The sequence below is a fragment of the Macrotis lagotis genome, chromosome 3, assembly GCF_037893015.1.
Source record: "Macrotis lagotis isolate mMagLag1 chromosome 3, bilby.v1.9.chrom.fasta, whole genome shotgun sequence".
Classification (NCBI taxonomy): domain Eukaryota; kingdom Metazoa; phylum Chordata; class Mammalia; order Peramelemorphia; family Peramelidae; genus Macrotis; species Macrotis lagotis.
The window spans coordinates 97038368-97059725 of NC_133660.1; the positions used below are offsets into that span (position 1 = coordinate 97038368).

At 34.6% G+C, this 21358-nt stretch overlaps 1 protein-coding gene and 1 long non-coding RNA gene across 3 annotated transcripts in view; one reads left to right on the plus strand and one right to left on the minus strand.

Annotated features, from left to right (window-relative positions):
- SLC25A27 (solute carrier family 25 member 27) overlaps positions 1 to 21358 on the plus strand; it is a 66075-nt gene that overhangs the window by 31385 nt on the left and 13332 nt on the right. For both annotated transcript variants that reach the window (XM_074227417.1, XM_074227418.1), the window contains one exon: positions 8246 to 8334. The gene's annotated coding sequence lies outside the window, so the exon portion shown is untranslated. The remainder of the gene's footprint in view (positions 1 to 8245; positions 8335 to 21358) is intronic.
- LOC141517712 (uncharacterized) overlaps positions 21158 to 21358 on the minus strand; it is a 64982-nt gene continuing 64781 nt past the window's right edge. Inside the window, exon 3 of the long non-coding RNA XR_012476959.1 lies at positions 21158 to 21208. This is a non-coding gene — a long non-coding RNA (uncharacterized LOC141517712). The remainder of the gene's footprint in view (positions 21209 to 21358) is intronic.

Genomic DNA, 21358 nt, shown 5'->3' on the forward strand with positions numbered 1-21358 from the left:
ATGATTTTGTAAGTGATCTTTATGAAGAAACAAACCTTACTATTAAATGATTCATTCTTTCACAATGCAACCTTGATTTGAAGTTAGATAACTTCTTTAAAAATATTTATATTTATAATTTTACTTAGCTATTCATTTGTCTTTATGTCTGTTTATCCATGTATCTATCTAAGTCTACCTAATTATTTTGTTGTTTAAAGATTCTTTATCCAAACCCAGCCTACCATTGCAGACCCTTCCCTAGGTCTCAATTTATTGATGATAAAGTTAGTGATAGATAATCAGTCAGAACTCAGAATTCTGAAGATCAAAAGATCTACCAGTCTTGTTTTCCCCAGGAATAGAATGTAGACTTGCACTACCTTGATGGAAGTTATATATCTTATTGAAAACTCTGCTTTCTTCTTCCAATCAGTTAATATGGGGATGATTTAACTTCCCACTTGAACTTTGATTTTCTGAACATATCAGAAAATTAATTGCTATAACTCTTTGAATTTTCAAAATAAATCACTCATCAGCTGATGATTTAAATAAAGTCATTTTGGAAAGTCATGTTACTTTGAAATAATTTTAGAATAATTTGAATAACCCCAATCACTTTTTAAGCTAGGTGGGTACTTTTTAGCAACCGATTCAGACAAATTAGCTGTCCTAAAGAAATACTTCCTTTTATTCTATTTCCTCACCAAGAAGCACCTAGGTGGTACAGAGAATGAAAGGCTAGGCTTGGAATCAGGATGACCTGAGCTCAAATCTAACCTCAGACACTTACTAGCTGTGTGACTCTGGGTAAATCCTTTAGCCTCTATTTGTCTCAGTACCTTCACCTATAATATGGGAAATTATAGCACCTACCTAACAAGATGGTGCGTATTAGTGAATGTCAGGCATTTTGTAAGCTCTCATTAAATATTTATTTTCTCCTTTTAAATCAGAGATTCTCACTTTGGAGTCCCTGAACTTCTTTAATATTTTGATGACTACATTTAAATATAATTAGTTTCTTTTGTATTTTATTTTAATTTTATGCATGGAAAAAACAATATTCTGGGAAAGCATCCATAGGCTATACCTGACTTCCATATAGAATCCCAATGCAACAGCAGCAGCAACAACTAATGCCATATGTTATCTCATTTGTACCTCACAACAACGCTATTATATAAGTGCTATCATCTCAGTTTTACAAAAGAGGAAATTAAGGCTGACAAAGGCTGTCACTGCCCAAGGTCACAGTCTAGTAAGAAGAACTTGTGACTGAACTTTGATTTCTGATGCTCCTGACTCCAAGGCCAATATCCTATCTATTGAGGCCATCTAGCCTACTACAAAAAGCATTAGGTAGAAATTAGGAAGAGTTTCATGAGATACATCAAGAGTATATAATTATTGCACTTCCTATGCATTTATGAAAACACTTAAGAAATGGCAATGAAATCTCTTACTTTCCCCATAAAGGGGAAACTGGTTATCCCAGTATCAGAAACAGGTCTAGCTAAGACACATATCTGAAAAATGAGCTGGAAACAGAAATTATGTTACTTATTCTATATTCCAGTTTGCAAAGGGAGCCAAGACATCCATTTTCCATAATTACAAAGCAATATTGTCTTTAGATCTAAAAACTATCCTGGGAATAGTAAGGGACTGGTGAGTGTGGGGGTAGGGGCAATTGGGATAAGATGTCTGATATGAATCTGTAAGTTAAGACTTTCCTAAGAGAATTTTTTTCTTTTGAGTTTGAAACATTTATATCCCTTTCCAAATAAAGATCCACATGCAAATGAAATCTACCTGAAGGGGTTAAATGAAACCATAGACATTAGCTTCCAAAATATCTGCATAATTCTGGAAGAATACACATAATTGTGACTTTCCACTCCTTGCTCTGGTTTCCAGGGCTACCCTCCTGGTAGATATGAATTATTAATACAAAGAAAGAATGGTAAATTTATTCAATGTAATGGCAATATAGAGTAGCCTGAACTATTAACCCAATCCACTTAAAAGCATGCTATAGAAATAAAGAGTTGTATTAAAGTTAATGGTGACATAAGATCTACAACCTAAAATATGGTTAAAACATGCTCTTCTTCTTATCAAGAAAACACAAATAAATTGTAGATTTCCATACTCCATTATAGTAAATCATCTGTTATCACTGACCATGAACCAACTGATATAGGTCATAATGAATTCATCAAACAGTACAGCAAGTACTGGGGTAATAGAGTCCAAATGAAATGACTCCCCTGTCATTGACAATGATAATCATTTATAAAAATGCAACCCATATCATTTTGCACCTGTTTCCTCTTCTTGTTTGATCTCTTAGAGCTCCCAGAATTATCAACACAGTTGAATTTCAGACCAAATTATCTTCAGACTGGTATTTTCTTCAATTGTTTCTCACTATTTATGGAAAAAAAATACATTTTATATTCTTTGGGCATCTTCAAGAATATTAAAGAAAAGAGTATTCTACTCTGATATTTTTCATGCTTTGTGTTATCTCTTTGGTGAGATTAAGTCAAGAACAGCTAGATTTAAACAAACATTTATATATTTCAAAAGATGTTTAATTTCATTAATATGGGTACTTCATCTGATAGTAGACATTAAAACACATCCACACTTGTTGGGGATTGTTGTATGTGGGAATACTGTAGATTATCATCATCTGGTGCCTTTGAGCATCAGAACCTTGTTTTACTAACAGCCATGGGCGTGGGAGTAGATGAGACAGTGGAAAGGTATTTAAGCACTGGTGTTTTGGTAAAGGAACAGAGCACTTGGAGAGCTTGATGGAGTACTTGTCTCCTTTGTCATTCTTATTTCCTGCCCCTCCAATGCTCTCCTGGTAAAGATAAGGAAGTCCAGAAGTGGTATTCCACATAACAGTCCAGGAAAGGGACTCTACACATATCTAATCCTATAAAAATTTTGTTCAAATCTTTCCATAAATCAATTCAACCTGATAAGGGCCTTCCATTTTTCTCTCCTATTATATGGCCAATCCATCTCCTTATAATTTCTGAACATCTTTTACATTATTTTTTCCCTTATTTAATATTTTATTTTTTCCCAATTACATGTAAAAACAATTTTAACATTATTTTTTCCCTTCAAATTTTGAGTTCCTTTTTCTTTTTTTTTTCCTCTTTGGGGTACAGACCTAGAAGTGGTATTACTTGGGCAAAGAGATTTATAGCCCTTTGAGCATAGTTGCAAATTGCTCTCCAGAATGATTGAATCAGTATGCATAGTACATTCCCATATCCCTTGCAATATTTGTCATTTTCCTTTTCTGTCATATTAGCCAATCTGACAGGCATGAGGAGTAGCTCAGAGTTGTTTTAATTTGCGTTTTTCTCATCAATAGTGATTTAAAGCATTTTTATACAACCATAGATAACTTTTTTTCTGAAAACTAATTGAGAAATGATTCTTTTTTTGAAATAAATTTGACTTAATTTTCTAAATGTTTGAGAAATGAAGTCTTTACCAGAGAAACTCACTGTTAATTTTTTCACAATAATGATTACAACTATATATTTCTCTCCATCCTCTTTTCCCCCTGTTTATCCTACTCTTTCTTTCCTTTGATCCTGTCCATTCTTGAAAGTGTCTTCCTACTAATTTTTACACCCCCAAACAGCACTCTCTTCCTTTCCTACCTCAGTGTATATTTTATTTTCCTGAGACAAATCTGTTGAAAGTAAGGTTTATATGCTCTCCTCCCTGCTTCCTCCATTTTCCCCTTCACTATAAAATCTCTTTCAGGTCTTTTCCCCTTATCCCAATGCAGTTTTCTTTCTCATCCCTTAATTTTATTTTTTTTAGATATTCATAATATCAATTTCAACTCATACATCTGCTTTCTACCTATATATACTCTTACCTGCCCTAAGAATGAGAAAACTTTTAGGAGTACTAATTATTATTTTCTCAAATAGGAACCTAAACAGTAACTTTATTGAATCCATTATGATTTCTCTTTCCTCTTTTTTTTTATTCTTCTCATGAGTCTTGTATTTGAAGGTTAAATTTTTATTCAGCTCTGGTCTTTTCATCAGGAATGCTCAAAGTCTTCTATTTCATTGAATATTCATTTTTTTTTATTCAGTTTTGCTGGGTAGTTGATTCTTGACTATAATCCTAGTTCTTTTGCCTTCCTATCCTCTTCAGTGCTTTAATGTAGAAGCTGCTAAATCTTGTGTCAATTTGACTGTGACTCCATAATATTTGAATTGTTTCCTTTTGAATACAAAAAGAAAAGAAAATAACTCCTTGATCTGGGGGTCTGAAATTTGACCATAATATTTCTGGGAGTTTTCCTTTTGGGATTTCTTTCAGAACATGATTGGTGGATTCTTTATATTTCTAGTTTACCCTCTGTTTCCAGAATATCAGGGTAGCTTTACTTGATATTTTCTTTTTTTTTTTTGCAAGGCAAATGGGGTTAAGTGGCTTGCCCAAGGCCACACAGGTAATTATTAAGTGTCTGAGGCTGGATTTGAACTCAGGTACTCCTGACTCTAGGGTCGGTGCTCTATCCACTGTGCCACCTAGCTGCCCCTACTTGATAATTTCTTGAAAGATAATTCTAGGGGTTTTTTTTATCATGACTTTTGAGTTGTCCAATAATTCTCAAATTATCTCTTCTGGATCTATTTTACAGTTCAGTTGTTTTTTTTCCCCAAGGAGATATTTCACATTTTCTTCTATTTTTTTCCTTCTTTTGATTCTCTTTGATCATTTTTGATGTCTCATAAAATCAATAATTTCTACTTGTCTACTAGCTTTTAAGGAATTACTTTCTTCAGTTAGCAATATATAATACCTCCTTTCCATTTGTCAAATTCTATTTTTTAAGTTCTACTCTTCAGTTAATTTTTGTATATTTTTTCTATTTGTCCAATTCTGCTTTTCAAATCATTCTTCTTTTCATTGGATTTTTTGCCTTTTTAAAAATCATTTGGCCTATTCTATTTTTAAGCCATTACTTGCTTCAATATTTTTTGTGCCTCCTTTGCCAACATATTGACTCTTTCTTCATGACTTTCTTGCATTATTCTCATTTCTCTTCCCAATTTTCCTAATTATCTCTTGCTTAATTTTTAAAATCCATTTTGAACTCTTCCAAGGCCTGAAACTAATTCAAATTTTACTTTGAGGCATTTGAATGAGTGATTTTGACTTTGTTGTTTTCTTAGTGTTTCTTCTGATCTTCTTTAACACCAGGATAACTTTCTCTGGTCAGAAATTTTTAGGTTTTTTTCATTTTCCAGACTATTTCTTGACTTTTAATTTTTTGTTAAAGTGGGGCTCTGCTTCCCAAATGGAAGAGGCCCTGACTCAAGCTTCAGGTTTTTTGTGCAGCTATTTTCAGAGGTAATTCTTGGTAACTATAAGATTTTGACTCAAGATGGTATGATCTAGGGAGCAAGGTGTTTACTACTGGCCTGTGAGTAGTTACAAGCACTCTTTTTAACCCTGGAACTGTGACCAGAATCCTTGCTCCCCTGAAGCTACAAATTCTGAAATTCTAGTGCTGCTTCTTGCACTGGGACTAAGAACCCCAGTCCAAGGATGGGTAAGGCAACAGAATCCTTCCCCTGGTATCAACAAAGGGACCCCGATAGATCTCCTTATGACCCACTATTGCATCCCTTTACAATCTGTGGGTTGAAAAGTCTGGAAACCACCACTGCTGCCACTAATTCAGTCACCCTGAGGCCTTCTACTAGTTTTCTGGGTTCTAGTCTGCCTTAGGATAGCCTGCATTGGACTGTGTTCATCTCTCACCCTGATGAAACAGACCTTTCCTGCTGACCTTCTAAGTTTTCTTGTGTTGGAAAACTTCTTCACTCTGTATTTTTTCGTGTGTTCTGATACTCTAGAATTTGTTTAGAGTCATTATTTAAAGGTATTTAGATGGTTTGGGATAAAAATCAGCTAAGTCCCTACTTTTATTCCACCATCTTGGCCTACACTATTTCTTGACCACAAATCATCACTGGCTATCTGCTACAACCTATTTATTCCTACCACATGTCTCTGTACTGACCTTTGGTTGACCCACAAATGGATAAAAGATGCAGATGGCCCAGAGTATGATATACAGTTGAAGAGACAACCCTCTGAGCGGATCCATCATTACATATATCTTGGACAGATGCTACAGATGGACAATGACCTGAGTCCGGGATTTAATAAGACATGATTAAGAAACTATGCAGAGCTTTCAATAAACCTATAATTCCACCTGAATGAAAAACTCATTTTTTAACACCAATATTTTTCCAGTGATGCCATGTGGCTGCAAATCATGACACATCCCAATTTCAGAAGAAGAAAAACTGCAAGGCTAGAGACATCTAGAAATCTGTACTGAACTTAGGTTCCTAGTACAAGTTATCTTCAAATAAGAAAGGCTGAAACTCAAAAACTTACAAAAGGATGAATGTAGAAAACTAGCTTGGCATATAAATTGGTAAATAACTAAATAAATAAATAAGAAAAAAGAAAACTTGAAAAAAAGAATTTAAAAAATTATGAATTATCATAGCCTCAAAAAATATGAGGAAGAAGACATGAACTACTTCCAATAGAGGGCTACCTTTCCATCTTTATAAAAAAATATAGGATGGTTTAGTCACAGGCAGGGTACTTAGAAACAATCTATGAGAAAGAAATAGGTAAGCTTTAAAGTCTCTTAGGCAATATTAGTGAGTCAATAGGTACTTATTAAGTGTTCACTATGTACTAGAAAGGACTGGGGATATTATAGACATGGTCCTTGCCTTCATGGAGTTCATATCCTAATGGCAAAGAAAATATACTAAGACATCTGTCAAGACATTATATATGCTAGGCACTAGGTGGGGAAGGAGGAACTCAAAACGGTCTTGGAAATTTGAGCTGACTCTTGAAGAAAGTCAAAGAAGCAAGGAAGTAGAAGGAAGAAGGAGAAAATATTTTGGTTCTGGGGGTCAACCCAGAAAAAGACAAAGAGACAGGAGATATTGTATCATGTGAAAGGAACAAAAAGAAACTCAATCTTTTTGAGATGATAGAATAGATGGAAGGAAAAACTGTAAGATATTGGATTCTTGATGGAGCCACTGTCTTTTATTGAATATAGAGACATCATGATCAGTCTTGTGCTTTAAAAAGATCAGTTTGTTAGTTGAATGTGGGATGTATAATGAAGTGAACTTTCAAAGGTTCTAATCAAACATAACATATCTCATATCAGTCAAATTGTATGATATACCAATATGACCATGGAACTCATTGTTTAAAAATACTTAGAGGCCCCTTAACTGCCTTTAGATAAAAATAATAGAAGTAATATTAACTATCATCTATTTAGCACCTGCAAAACATTTTATAAACATTATTTTATTTGGCCTTCACAATTACCCTTGAATAAAAGTATTGTTAATATTCTAAATTATAAATGAGAAAATTGAGGTTAAGGGAAGTAAAATGACTTAACCATGATCATAAGTGTGAAGGGTTCTTCCATTGCAGCACATCTTCCACCTTGTGTGAACACAAATGGACTCCCTATAATGTATGTCCCAAGAGTATGCCAATAGTCATTTCCACCTTGGTTTGGTACATCCCTGATGGATACAGCAAAATCCTCCATGACAAATTTTGATTTCAAAATAAAAGAAGATGATCTGTTGCATCATAGTTGCTACAATTCAGTATTCTGGTTGGCAATGTCAGCTCTAACAAAGAGGGAGGATTGTATAAACTCTCCTTGCAATCTTGAATTAATCATTTCTCAGTGTTCAAAAGGGGGCTATTTTCAGTGAGGTACTAAGTAGTATTTTATGTAAAACACTTTTTCCCATGTGCTTGGGCAAGCCTTGTTTTTGGAAGTCCAGAAATTACAAAGAGCCAGAAACTACAGGAGAGCCTTCACCTGACTAGAGAAAAAATGTAGAAAGATCCAAATACATTCAGACCATTTGCTCAGTCAAACACTCCCTAAAAGAGAAGTCTGAGTTCTTTTCATTTCAAAGGTTTGCAGTACTTGTTCTCACCCCACAGTGATGTGTCAAATTGGTCATGGGCAGAGTTCATCAACCCCTTCCTGATTCAAAAATAGACATATACATCCACTTTGCTAAATATCTAAAGAGAAGAATTAACCATTAGAATCAGAACTTAGAGATTGAAAGGGCCCTCAGACTCCACTAAATCAAACTCCTTTATTTTACAGGTGAAGAAATTACAGGTCAGAGAACTTGAATATCTTATTCTAGCACTGCTCTATCACAAGATTTGAGTTCAAGTCTTCTGACTCCAAAGGTACTCTTTTCCCACTTTATTTCTTGAATAAAAGACTATATACAGTCATTTTCACCATTACATCTGGACTCTAAGTATAATACAAATGGAATAAAATAACTTGAAGACCAAACCTGTGATTCATTATTATAAAGAATTGTTAATGAGAAAACATCCTCTACCAAAGCAAATCAGCGTCTGTTTGCAATTTATAATCCCAGAGGGTTGTCTGGGGACACTGAGATATTGAATGACTTGTCTAAGGTGACATCCAAGATTTGTCAGAGATGGCACTTGAATCTAGGCCTTCTAGGCTCTCAGGTCCATATTGACCCTCACTATATATGTAACATATTAGAAAGAAAGAAATATGTAAATGTCATTTCAATGATTTCTTTAAACCAATACATCAAATATATTCTTGCATTGAAATTAACATTAACCTTTGACATTTTCATTTATCACTTTGGGTCCCTTATTTTTAAATGCACGTTTCTATTTTTATTTCATGATTTATTTGTGGTCTCCAACATTATCTACAAGGGAGAAACAACAGTTAACCTTAATGCTAAGGATTGAAAGATGTGTTTGATTTACCAAGGAAGTCTCTGAAATCATCTTACTGTGGATTATAAAACAACCTGAAATATAAGGGATCTATCTGAGTCCTTTTGGGAAGAAGAATGTGGCATGTATTCATTGATAATTTAAAATAGTACAATTTTTTGATACATTAGCTATTTTTTTCAATTTCTGTGAAAATGCTGCAGGTTTTTCAAACTCTTTGCTCTCCCTGTAGCGGAAAAAATCAATAAAACTGAGAACCAGGAGAACCGGATTGCAATTCCAGCTATGTCATTTTTGTATCAATTCAGTTTCAACTACAAATTTAATGATTTTTTAAATGATCTTTTAAAATCTATTATCCTACAATTATACTCTAAGTTCAAGTAATGGGGGAGTTCATATAGTCCAATGTCTAGCACATTGAAGAGATTGAAGCTGAGTACAATTTCACAATTCTGTGGGTGAACCACACATATGGCACCCCCATAATTGGGTATCTGCCAAATTTTTGCCTGATTCTCTTCAGGGTGTTGAAACTTGATGAAAGTTCCTATGAGTCTTGAATTCTCCTAAATAGAGTTCTATTTTTAATAATTTAACCAGAGATGGACATTTGTCTTGAGTTTTTCTTATAACTATCTTATAATAGCTTATAAACTGCTTTTATAAGCAGTCCATCAGAACTACTCAATCTTTATTCTGGGAAGTTCTACCATTGCAGAAAACTCTTTCCCCATCACCACTACCAATGGAACCACTGTTAAGTTGCCTGGCGCCATAGGAATCTGCTAAGCTAGATAGGTGAAAGTAGAAAAGACATATAATGCACTCATTAAATCTCAATTGTCAGTAGTAGCATGGAATTATATGAAATTATATCAATCAAGAAATATTTTAAAGTACCTACAATGTGATAAAACATTGGTAGGCATCACCTTTTCTCACTCATCTTTCCTATCACACTCCTTAATGGTGCATATTCCCCCAGCTTTGTCCTGAGCACTATTTAAATCTCCTTCTAATTCCTAATTATTGGATATAATTCTTCCTTCATCTCTAATTGTGTATTGGTTATTATAAGTGGATATCTTACAATCATCTCAAATACAACATATCCAAAACTGAACCTGATCTCTTTCCCAATAAAATCCAGCACTCTTCTATACTTCCTGCTTTCTGTTACCATCACTACCATCATTTTTCCTTTCATCCAGGTTCACAATCTTATAGCTAGATGGCACAATATATAGAGCATCACACTTGGAGTCCAGAAGACCTGAATTCAAATCCTGCCACAGGACACTAATTGTATGACCCTGAGCAAATCACTCAACTTCTCTCAATCTCAGTTTCCTTCTCTGTAAAATGAGAGTATTAACAGCAGTTCCCTCCCGGAGTTGTTGCTGGGATAAAATGAAATGATATTTGCAAAGAATTTAAACCTTGGGGGCGGCTAGGTGGCACAGTGAATAGAGCACCAGCCTTGAAGTCAGGAGTAGCTCGGTTCAAATCCGACCTCAGACACTTAATAATTACCTAGCCATATGGTCTTGGGCAAGCTACTTAACCCCATTGCCTTGAAAAATCTAAAAAAAAAAAAAAAAAAAGAATTTAAACCTTAAAGTGTCATATGTTTTATTACTGGATTTTATACATAAATATAAATAAACATTATACATGTTTATATTATATATATATATATATATATATATATATATATATATGTATATGAACTAATGGAATAACCAAGTGGGAAAACATATAGAGTTTTACAACTTTAAAGCATTATATAAATGGTAATCATCATCATCATCATCATCATTATCCTTAACTCCTCAGACTTCTTCATTGCACTTGTCCAATCAGTTACCTTCTTTTTTACCCTAATAGCTCTCTTGCTAGTTGAATTTCTTACTGACTGTCTTATTCTCTCTACTCAGTGGGCTATCACTATAATCCAAGGCCTCATCACTTTTTACTTGAACTTTTATAAGTCTCTGTCTCTGTCTCTGTCCCTGTCTCTCTCTCTCTCTCTCTCTCTCTCTCTCTCTCTCTCTCTCTCTCTCTCTCTATATATATATATATATATATATATATATATATATATATATATATATATATATATATCTGGTTCAAGTCTCTTCTGCTTCTAATCTATCCTACACAGAGATGTGAAAGTGACTTTCCTAATACAATTCTGATCATATCACTCCTCTCTTACATAAACTCTAATGGCTCTTTATCACCTCTACTAAATTGGCTTTTAAAAATTCTTTAACACTTGGTTCCTACCAATATTTCTACCCTTCAAATACATCCCCCCTTCCTTTATTCTATTTTCTACTTGCTATCCTCACACAAAATACTCCAATTCCTATCTTCCTATATTCTGACTGGTTATCCCCCCATACCTGGAATGTATGAGTAGGAGGAGTACCTTCCTCACCTCCATTCTTAGAATTCTTTGTTTTTTTCAACTCTCTGCTCAGATTCCTTCTTCTACCTTTCTTTATCCCCTCAGTTGCTAATGTTTTCATAAAACAATTTACCTTCTGCTTATTTTCTGTGTGTGTGTGTGTGTGTGTGTGTGTGTATGTTCCTGTTGTTTCTTAGTGAAGGTCAGTGATTAGGTATATAACAGGTGCTTACTGTTTTCTGATTTATTGGACAATAAAAATGAAGGATCTCCTCTCTGTGAGGAGATTACATTCTATCCATATCAAAGTGAAAGAATTTTGAATCTGGGGTCCTGGCTATTTGAATTCCTACCTTATCTGGAACAATTGTTTTGATCTTGGTAGAATTTACACAAACCCCTTTCTCAGAAACTATGTATATTATCCCTACATCTTTTAGAGAGATTGGAATCCTAGGAAAATGGCAATTTTAATTTGAAGATGATTGCCCATCATGACTAGAGACAGACTGTGTGAAGCACAGAAATAGATGACTAAGAAATTTTCATCAGAGACTGAGTTAACTGGATTTGGTGATTAAAAAATTTTTTTTTAATTGTTCTTAAGAAAGTTTAAAAAAGTGGTTCTCTGAGATAATGGAACCAAACACCTATTTTGCAGATTAAGAATTGCAGAGAGATTTTGACTACCATTCTGGGACGGATGAATAGTAGGACTATATTTCCAGAGTTGAGAATAAGTCATCAATTACCAGAAGTGGCTAAATCTTACTCTAAGCATGCTTTTTTTCCCACTGATATACTTACATATGTTTTTATATTGTTTGTTACAATTGTATAGCCAGTAACATTAATCAATCTTTGAGACTAAGGAGTTTTAAAAGAGAAAGGAAAAGATTAAAAGGCAATAGGTTTATTTTCTAAATTGAATTGGAGGATCAGTGCTAATTAGTTAATCAGTGAAAAAGAGTATATATTTCTATAAATTTATGAGAAAATAAAGGGATATAATTTTAATTTCCTCAGAATCAAACATGGTGATTATAAAGTAATAAAACAAATAATTAATGGAGTAAATATCAATTTGTGTAGAGTACAACCCAGCCCTCTCCATTTTAAAACTATTACATTCTAAGTTACTACTTGTGAAAATAATTTTAAAGAATTAGTAATTAAAATGATTGGTCAATAAAATAAAGTGAGAAAGAAAGCATGCCAAAATCAGTTTGATTTTATGCATATTGATGAGAACAAAAGGCATGATTTGGTATTTAGAAGACCCATGTTCATTCATAGCCTTAATGTTATTTTGATAAATGCTCTCATTTTCTATGGGTAAAACTACCTTCAGTTTTTAAAAAATATTTCTCAATCAATATGTGAGAATTAACTCAATACTTCAAAATATCTGTGTATTCATCTTAACTCTCTACACTGAGTCATATTGTCACCCATCCTACCATCAGTGGGTAATTTCAATAACCATCAAGTGATAATTCCCTCCATCACCCACTTTAATTAACAGTGTATGGTCCCTTTCAGGACTCAAAATCAAAATCTTATTCTACTGGCATAGGCTTTGAGACTTCAGAATCATCTCAATTATACAAGAAAATATAGGAATTGGTCATAATATTTAAGCTATATATGGGTGATGCTTAAATTAATTTGTGATCTTATCAATGGGGCTATTCCTTCTATTGGTTTAGATCACATACCTATGTGACTCCTGTTCATGTTTCCCATATGTTTGCCATAAGGACATGTAGCCAACATGCTTTAGGTCTTCCACTCTTTCTGATGACATGACAAAGATAGCCATGGAGTAATTGACTTACCTAATGATTATTCATCATGCTCACTATGGTCAGCCTATCACCTTTCCACTGATATATTTCTTTGATTACATCCTTTAGTCTACTTCTCCATAACTGCCGCCCACCATGTAACCTTCTGTTGTATTCTGGGTGATATACATTTTCATTTCTTCAGAGAACACAGTGCTCCATGTCTCACAGTCATACAACAAAACCAGATGAATACTGGCATCAAAGAAACAGACCACTCTATCACATATAGAATATAAATGGAAAAGGTTGATGGTCACATTTATGATCACACAGAACATATAGTAGGAATAGTTGAATTAATGGGATTTATTTACAGTCAGAGATGATGTATATAGTAGTGACCTGCTAATCCCTTTTCTTTTTGGATCATTCCATTACAGCATTTTCTCATTTAGCAGATTATTATTGTTGGTGATGTATCTGGAAGATTATAATTCAACCAAGCTGTTATGTTATTGGGTGTATTTTTAAAATATCCTTACAAAAACATAACCGAACTTTATGAACCACTTGTTCTTTAACTCCCCTTGTTCAAAGGGTGATGGGGAAGGGGTGGGAAGGTGTGTCTACCTAAAAGAAAACACAGCACAGCATAACACTTTGTTTCAAATGTTATTTGAAAATATATTTGAGATCACTGCAGAGAGGTCCCAATGCCTGCTGACATGGAAATAGATTACACTATGCAATACATATTACCATCTGCCCCGGCAAAGTCACCCTTTTTGCTGAGTTGAGTGGAAAGGTTCGTTTCAGCTTAGCTCTGTGGTTGGGCAGTTCACCAAATGGAGCTCAATACCAAAAGAACACAGGGGAATGGTTTGAGAAAAAGCAATTTCAAAATTCGTTTGTGAAGGCTCATGCACTGGGTTAATTTCCTGTGTGCTCTTATGAGGTAGATCTGGCTCTGGGAGGGAAGTTCCTAGAGAGGGGAGGGGTCCTTCACACACTACATGTAGGTGGCCTGGGGGCAAGGTGAAAGTTCACCCCAGACTTCAGCAAAGGGGCCTACCATAAGGAACTGATTTATGGACTCCACCCTGGAGAGAGGATGAAGAAGAAACTCAGCAAAGATTTGTATAACAAAGCTAAAAAAAAGTTTCACCTGCCATGGGAGTTGTGATAAAGTTGGAATGCACTGAAAGGAACCTAACAGAGCCAGTCTATTTATCTTGAAGATTTAGTATAAAATAAGCTATTAGTGTTAGAATATTAGTGAGATTTTTAGTGGCACATTCTTGAATGTTCTGCCCTGTATATTAAAAAAAAAAGTAATTTGCATTCTGACAGTGCAAGGGAGCCATTACCCTCTTCAAGTTCATTCCCAACCATAGGCCCTAAAGACATGCTTCACATGTGAATGTAAAATTCATATGACATGTACAACAATGCCAATTCAAAAGAAAATCATTTTATGTCCAGAACTTTATTTCCAGCTGTTCCCTTCCCTTCCTCCCCCCCCACTTCCTATCCTCTTCTCTCAATTCTCAGAATATGCTGTGAATTTCATGCTTCAAGGTTTAGTAAAGAACCATGGCATCTACTCACTTAACACACCAGAAGTCTCTTTATTTGTGTATCATTTGATTTAAGAAAAGGCAACCTATGAAGACATCCCTGGGTTCATTCACAACAAATAACAATGTTTAGCATGAAATAAGTGAAGCCAACTGGGATCTAGATGAACCCATGCCAAAAACCTAGCTCAAAGAAAATAAACCTTGCCTCCTGTTCCAAGCAGTGAACCATCTTCAATCTGTAAATAGAACTCTGCCTCCTAGAATACTGTATACTATTTCTTAGGCTCTCCAAAATATAAAACTGCCAAGTGCTAAGATTATAAGCTTTATGTCTGTACACTGCCTCTAGAGCTCAGAGACAATCACCAAGATATTCATTTTGAAATGCTATTTGAGTAAAACCCTGGATGAAAATATTGTAAATCCCAAGATTTGAAACAAAATAAGGTCAGATGAGATTTACATATTTTAGAATTCATGAATGTACATCTTTAGAGTTCTGTTTCCCTTGACTCATTCATTCTAAGTGAAAAGTGATTATAGGATTGGCAAATACACTGATACCATGAAATACAATTATTTTAATTTCATGTGACTCAATAAAGCTTAAAGATAGTTTCTGAAGGAAGATAGTTATTAGAGGAAGTCTCAGCAGCTCAGTTATGGGAAAAAAAATCTCCTACCCTAGCCTTCTCAAAGTTGTGGCCTGGCAAAGATTCTTGAAGGCCCCATTACCCTTTCCCTGGCTCCATGGGTCTCTTTTTCAATACAATGTGAGTGATCAAGTGGTTATTTAAAAGGAGTAAGGACAGAGAAACTTAAATTTTCACTTGAAAAATCTTAAAGGATAGATATCTCGGTTTTACTTAGAATATTAAGTAATCAAAACCCCAATAGATCTGATGTCATCAATGTGGGCATTTCCTCCAGTGATAGACACTCAGATAAATTCAGGCCTGTCTATCCCAGGCAACTCAATAGCACCAGGATATTGATGATAGCACTAAGAATTGATGATAGGCTAGTTCTCAGTTCTGCCAAGACACCAAAATGGACAAACAGTCCCAGAACAGAATGGAAAGAGATCATCTTTGGGAATCTGCAAAGTTTTCTACCCTGAAACTTGCCTATCCTTAACATCATTGAGTATCACTCAAAAGGATAAATGCCTACATATGTGTATTAATGTATTAATGAATGCATGAATATTGCATGCATATGCATGTGTGTGTCTATACGTGTGTAAATGCATGTGTATATATACCACACATATTATATGGCCCTTAGATGTGGTCCTCCTAGAAATTCTGGAATTTTCTTGTCTCCTATGTTTTGAGTCCTCTGCTTTCAGGATTCTTTGGACCTTTCTGAAATTTGGTGTTGTTCATACATGATGTTATTCAGTCATGTCTTATTCTTCATGATTCCATAGCCAAAGGCTTTTCTATTCTTCCAAAATCTATTCAAGTTCATACTCTTTGCTTCCATGACACTATCTCTCTCATCCTCTTCTGTTTCCTTCTCCTTTTGCCTTCAATCTTTCCAGCATCAAAGTCCTTCCCAATGAGTTCTGCCTTCTCATTATGTGGTCAAAGTATTTAAGCTTCAGTTTCAGTGTCTGACTTTCCAGTGAATAGTCTGAATTAAGTCTTGATTTGATCTCCTTTCTTGCTCTAAATAGGACTCTCAAAATTCTTCTCTAGCACCACAATTCAAAAGTGTTAGTTTCATAACTTTATTTATAGTCCAACTTTATATTCTCAAAGCCATACATTACAACTGGAAAAACCATAGTTTGGACTATAAAGACCTTTGTCAGCAGGTGATATCACTGCTTTTTAGTATACTGTCCAGATTTGCCTAATTTTCCTTCCAAGAACAATTTTTATTTCAAAGAGCAAGGAATTAATTTTATGACTGTAGTCTGCAGTGATCTTTGAACCCAAGAATAAAAAATCTGACACTGCTTCTATTTCTTCTCCCACTGTTGCCAGGAAATGATGGGACCAGTTGCCAAGATCTTAGTGTTTTTGATAATAAACTTCAAACCAGATTTTATATTATCTTCTGTCATTCTTATAAGAGTTTTTATATACTTCACTTTCTACCATCAGAGGGGTATTCTGCATATGTGAGATTGTTGGTATTTCTAATGGGAATTGCAGGACAAAATTGATCTATTCAGCCAGGCATGATGTTCTCTGGATATGTTAAATAAATAAAGTGACAATATACAGATTTGTCATTCTCTTTTTCGTCTTAAATCAATCAATTATTTTATGTTTGCAATTTTGTTTTGTGACTACATAGAGGTTCCTCTGGTAACAAATAAACTGATCTGAAACTATCATCTCTTTGAGAATTTTTCACATTTTGTTGTGATCCACAGTCAAAGGATTTGATGTAGCCAATGAAGCAGAAGTAGATGTTTTTTTGGAACTCCCTTACTTTCTCTATAATCCAGTGAATGTTGGCAATTTGGTCTCTAGTTCCTCTGACTCTTCAAAAGTCAACCTGAACTTGCAGTAATTTTCAGTTCATATATTACTGAACCCTAGTTTGCAAAATCTTAAGCTTAACCTTGATGGTGTGCTAAAATGGTGCAATTATTCAGTAATCTGAATATTCTTTTGCCCTGTCCTTCTTTAAGATTGGGATGTAAACTGATCTTTTCCAATCTAGTAGTCCTGTTGAGTTTTCCAAATTTGATGATTTATTAAGTGCAGGATTTTAATAGCATCATCTTTTAAGATTTTAATTAACCCAACTGGAATTCCATCACCTCCTCTAGGCTTTGTTTTAGTAATATTTCCTATGGTCCACTTGATTTCCTTTTCCAGGATGTCCAACTTACATCTGTAACCACACTAATCAATGTTAATAAGGCTATGTTCTTGTCATCCTTTTTTAAATCTCTTCTAGTTCTGCTTGGTCCCTACCATTTTTTGTCTTTTATCATGTCCATTTTTACAAGAAACATTTCATTGATATTTCTAAGTGTCTGGAAGAAATGTCTTGTCTTTCCCATTCTACTGTTTTCTTCTATTTCTTTGCATTGCTCATTTAAGAAGACCTCCTTATCTCTCCTTGATGTTCTCTGGGATTCTGCATTCAATGGGTATTTTTCTTTCTCTTTTATCTTTCCCTTGCCTTCTTTCCTCAACTATTTGTAAACCCTAATCAGGTAATCATTTTGCTTTCTTGCTGCCCGCTGTACTATATTGCAAACTTCTGTTCATAGTACTCCAGAGACTATAAGATCTAATCCCTTAAATCTATTCATCACTTTTAATTCATTATTTATAAGGGATGCTATTTAGGTCATATCTATACAATCTGATGGTTTTCCCTACTTTCTTCAATTTAAATCTGAATTTTGAAATAAGAATCTCATGATCTGAGTTAGTGACAGTTCAGTTCTTGTTTTAACTAACTATATGGAGCTTCTGAACTTTTGATTGCCAAACAAATAATCAATCTGATTTTGATATTGATCACCTGACTTGCAATAACCTTAGTCATACTTCCACTTCCATTCAAGAATTAGTAACTTCTACTGCCCCTGTGTGTAAAAAAGTCAAAGAACCTAAGGAAAACAAAAAAGGTTAACTGGTAATATGAGAAAGCTGGTCCCACTGATTATAGCTAATTGCTTATATATCTAATAAGTTTTTATTATTTTCCCTTTTAAAGAGTATAAAATCATTTTCAAATTTTAAAATGCCAAATTTTAAAATGAAAAACTATAACTTCCCAAAACAAGTCTGTGAGACTGTGCCATACAGTCTAAGGATATAATAAATATTAATGAGTAACGGAACATATAAATTGAATATATCTCTGCCTTATGTCCTAAACCAGGCTACAGTATAGGAAGTTTTTTGCCAAGATTAAAAAAAATGAACCAACTCATGCCCTTGCTAGTGCAAAGGAAAGCAGTATCAGTTTGTAAAAGACCATTGACCTAGTCAAAAGATTTGGGTTAGAGTTCCAGCTCTGCTGTTTATTAGCCATGTAATTTAGGATAAGTCATTATATCTGTCTGAGCCTCTGTTTCTTATCTGTCTAATGAGGATAATTAGATATTTCCTACCTCACAAATGTTGAAGAAATGAGATTATATATGTGAAAATTTTATAAATTGTTAAGCACTATGTAAATATATGGTATTATTGCTATGATGAGTTCTTAAAAAAACAAGAATTGGGATATTTCTATCTTCAAACTAAATTAAGGTTATAGAAATGTGTCTCTTATCTAGTTTTTCTCTTCAGCAATACTCGGGGCAGCTTCATCCAAAAGGCTTTTCCTATAGAAATGCCAACTCATTATAAGGAAGTTTCACTTAGAAAGCAACCTTACAGAATATAAAATATTCTGAATATAAATAACATGGAAGTTTCATACACATTTCCATTTGGGACCCATGCCTTTATGCTCTCTTTTCAGGTTGACTAGAACCTTGACATAGGACAGATGTGGTTGGTATTTGCCACATTGGGATCAGGTTTTTAGAATTCTGAGATTTAGATAGATAGCTAGGAATCAAGAACAGAATTTGAGGAGGCAAAGATTACAATATCTGGGGCAGAAAGTGGGATAGTGGATAGAGCACTGGCCCTGGAATCAGGAGGCCATGAGTTCAAATCTGACTTCAGACACTTAATTATCTAGCTATGTGAACTTGGATAAGTCACTTAACCCCATTGCATTAAATAAATTTTAAGAAAAAGAAAAAAGATAACTATCACTGGGCGAGAAGTGGGGACATTGCACAAAAACATGGACTCTAAGAAAGGTAGCACAGGACAAGTGTAAAGAAAACAGCTCTTAGAATTAGGAAGTCCTAGGTTTTAACCTCACCTCTGACATATACTAACAAATGACCCTGGGTAAATAACATTTCTCCAAACTAATTCTAACTATTCTTTGTCCTTTATTGTTGAGGGAAATTTCTTTTTTCTTTTTTGGAAGTAACCTAGATTAGAAAGATGCATGAGTTTAGTCCATCTGGCACCAGATTAAAAGGTATTAGCAAAATGTTTAACACAATAAAAATAAATTACAACATAGATAATTTTCATTTTTGAACAATATGTGGCCGAAGGGATTCTAACTTCTAACTGAGTCTGGCACTACTGCCCAATACCAAATGCAATCACAGGTTCAGGTATTTCTCACCCCATCTGCAACAAATTGAAGGTAAGAAAAGGAAAGAGGAGACAAGAGGTAAGGAGAAAAGTGACACATATAGAACAAATGAAAGATAAACTTGGAAGGGAAAACTAGCATCCCAAGGAACTGGAAAATGCCTCCTACAGAAAATGGAATTTGAGTTAAATTTTGAAGGAAATCAAGGATTCCAAGAGGTGAGAGAGAAGAGCATCCCAAACATAGAAATAGGAGAGGGATTGCCGTGAAGGAATAAGTGAACTGGTAATGTTGAATTAGTGAGTAGACAGGCAGATAGATAGATAGATAGATAGATAGATAGATAGATAGATAGATAGACAGACAGATAGATAGGAATGATTCAAATTATGAAGAGCTTCAATTACTAAACAAAGGACTTTGCATTTAATCTTGAAGGTAAGAGGGAACTTCCACCATGGGTTTAATGGAGAACTTGTGCCATCTTGTGACATAGCCACCAAGATTCCCCCTTGTCTCCATTGGATATGACTTCTGACCTGTGAAGTTCAATTAGGGACTGGATGGCTCTCCAAGGCCAGCAGACTGACTCTTAGTAGCTCCTGAATGTTAGGACTGAATTAGTTTTATTCTTGGAAGTCAAGATAGAGAGCTGAAGATCTTTGTAAATTTAGTTAAGTAGGATTAACAAGGTCGAGTCTCCTTTAAATCCACTGTAAAGTAGACTAGACAAAGATGCCAGCATGGGTTTGAACAATTCTTTAGGTGCTCTTTGTCTACAGATGGATTAGTCACTTTGGCTCTCTTATGGATGCTACTTCCACCTCTGGCTCAAGTACTATCTTCTATTAATGCTATATATGTCTTTATATGCATTTGTCTTCTTCATTAGAATGTAAATTCATTGCAAGCTCCCAGCACCTAATGTAGTATATAGTAGGGGGATAATAAATACTTCTTATTGATTGAATGGGTCACATATTATATGATTGTACTGCTCTAACCACTCACTCCTCAACCATCTGTAATATACAACATTAATAGAAAATAAATATAAAATGTAGTTAAATGCAAGGCAGTTTTGGGGAGAGTACACTAGCACTTTAAAGATATCAGGAAAAGTTTCTTACAGAAAGTGATCACCAAACACCTCTCAAATTGTGAATTTTTGGACCTCTTCTTGGCCCTCATTTTCCTTGACCTTTCTACAAAATATCACACTATTGAGATTTTTCAGCATACTCTCCTCTACCTTAGCTTTTAGAACACAGTAGTCTCCTGGTTCTCTTTTATTTACTTAATTGTTGGCTATTTCAGTGGTTTGTCCTGTTCTTCCTCTCACCTCCTTTAATGTGGTGTTCCCCAAAGTTCTGTTTCTGATCTTCTTCTCTCTGGAAAAAAGAAGTTGACTATAAGTCTTATTGTCTGGAGAGAGACTTCAGTTAAGAGCCTTCTTTTGACACCTCCTACTCAGGAAGTGATTTAACCTCTTACAGACGTAACAAATGTCTGTAGCAGGATTCTAACCCAAATGTTCATGA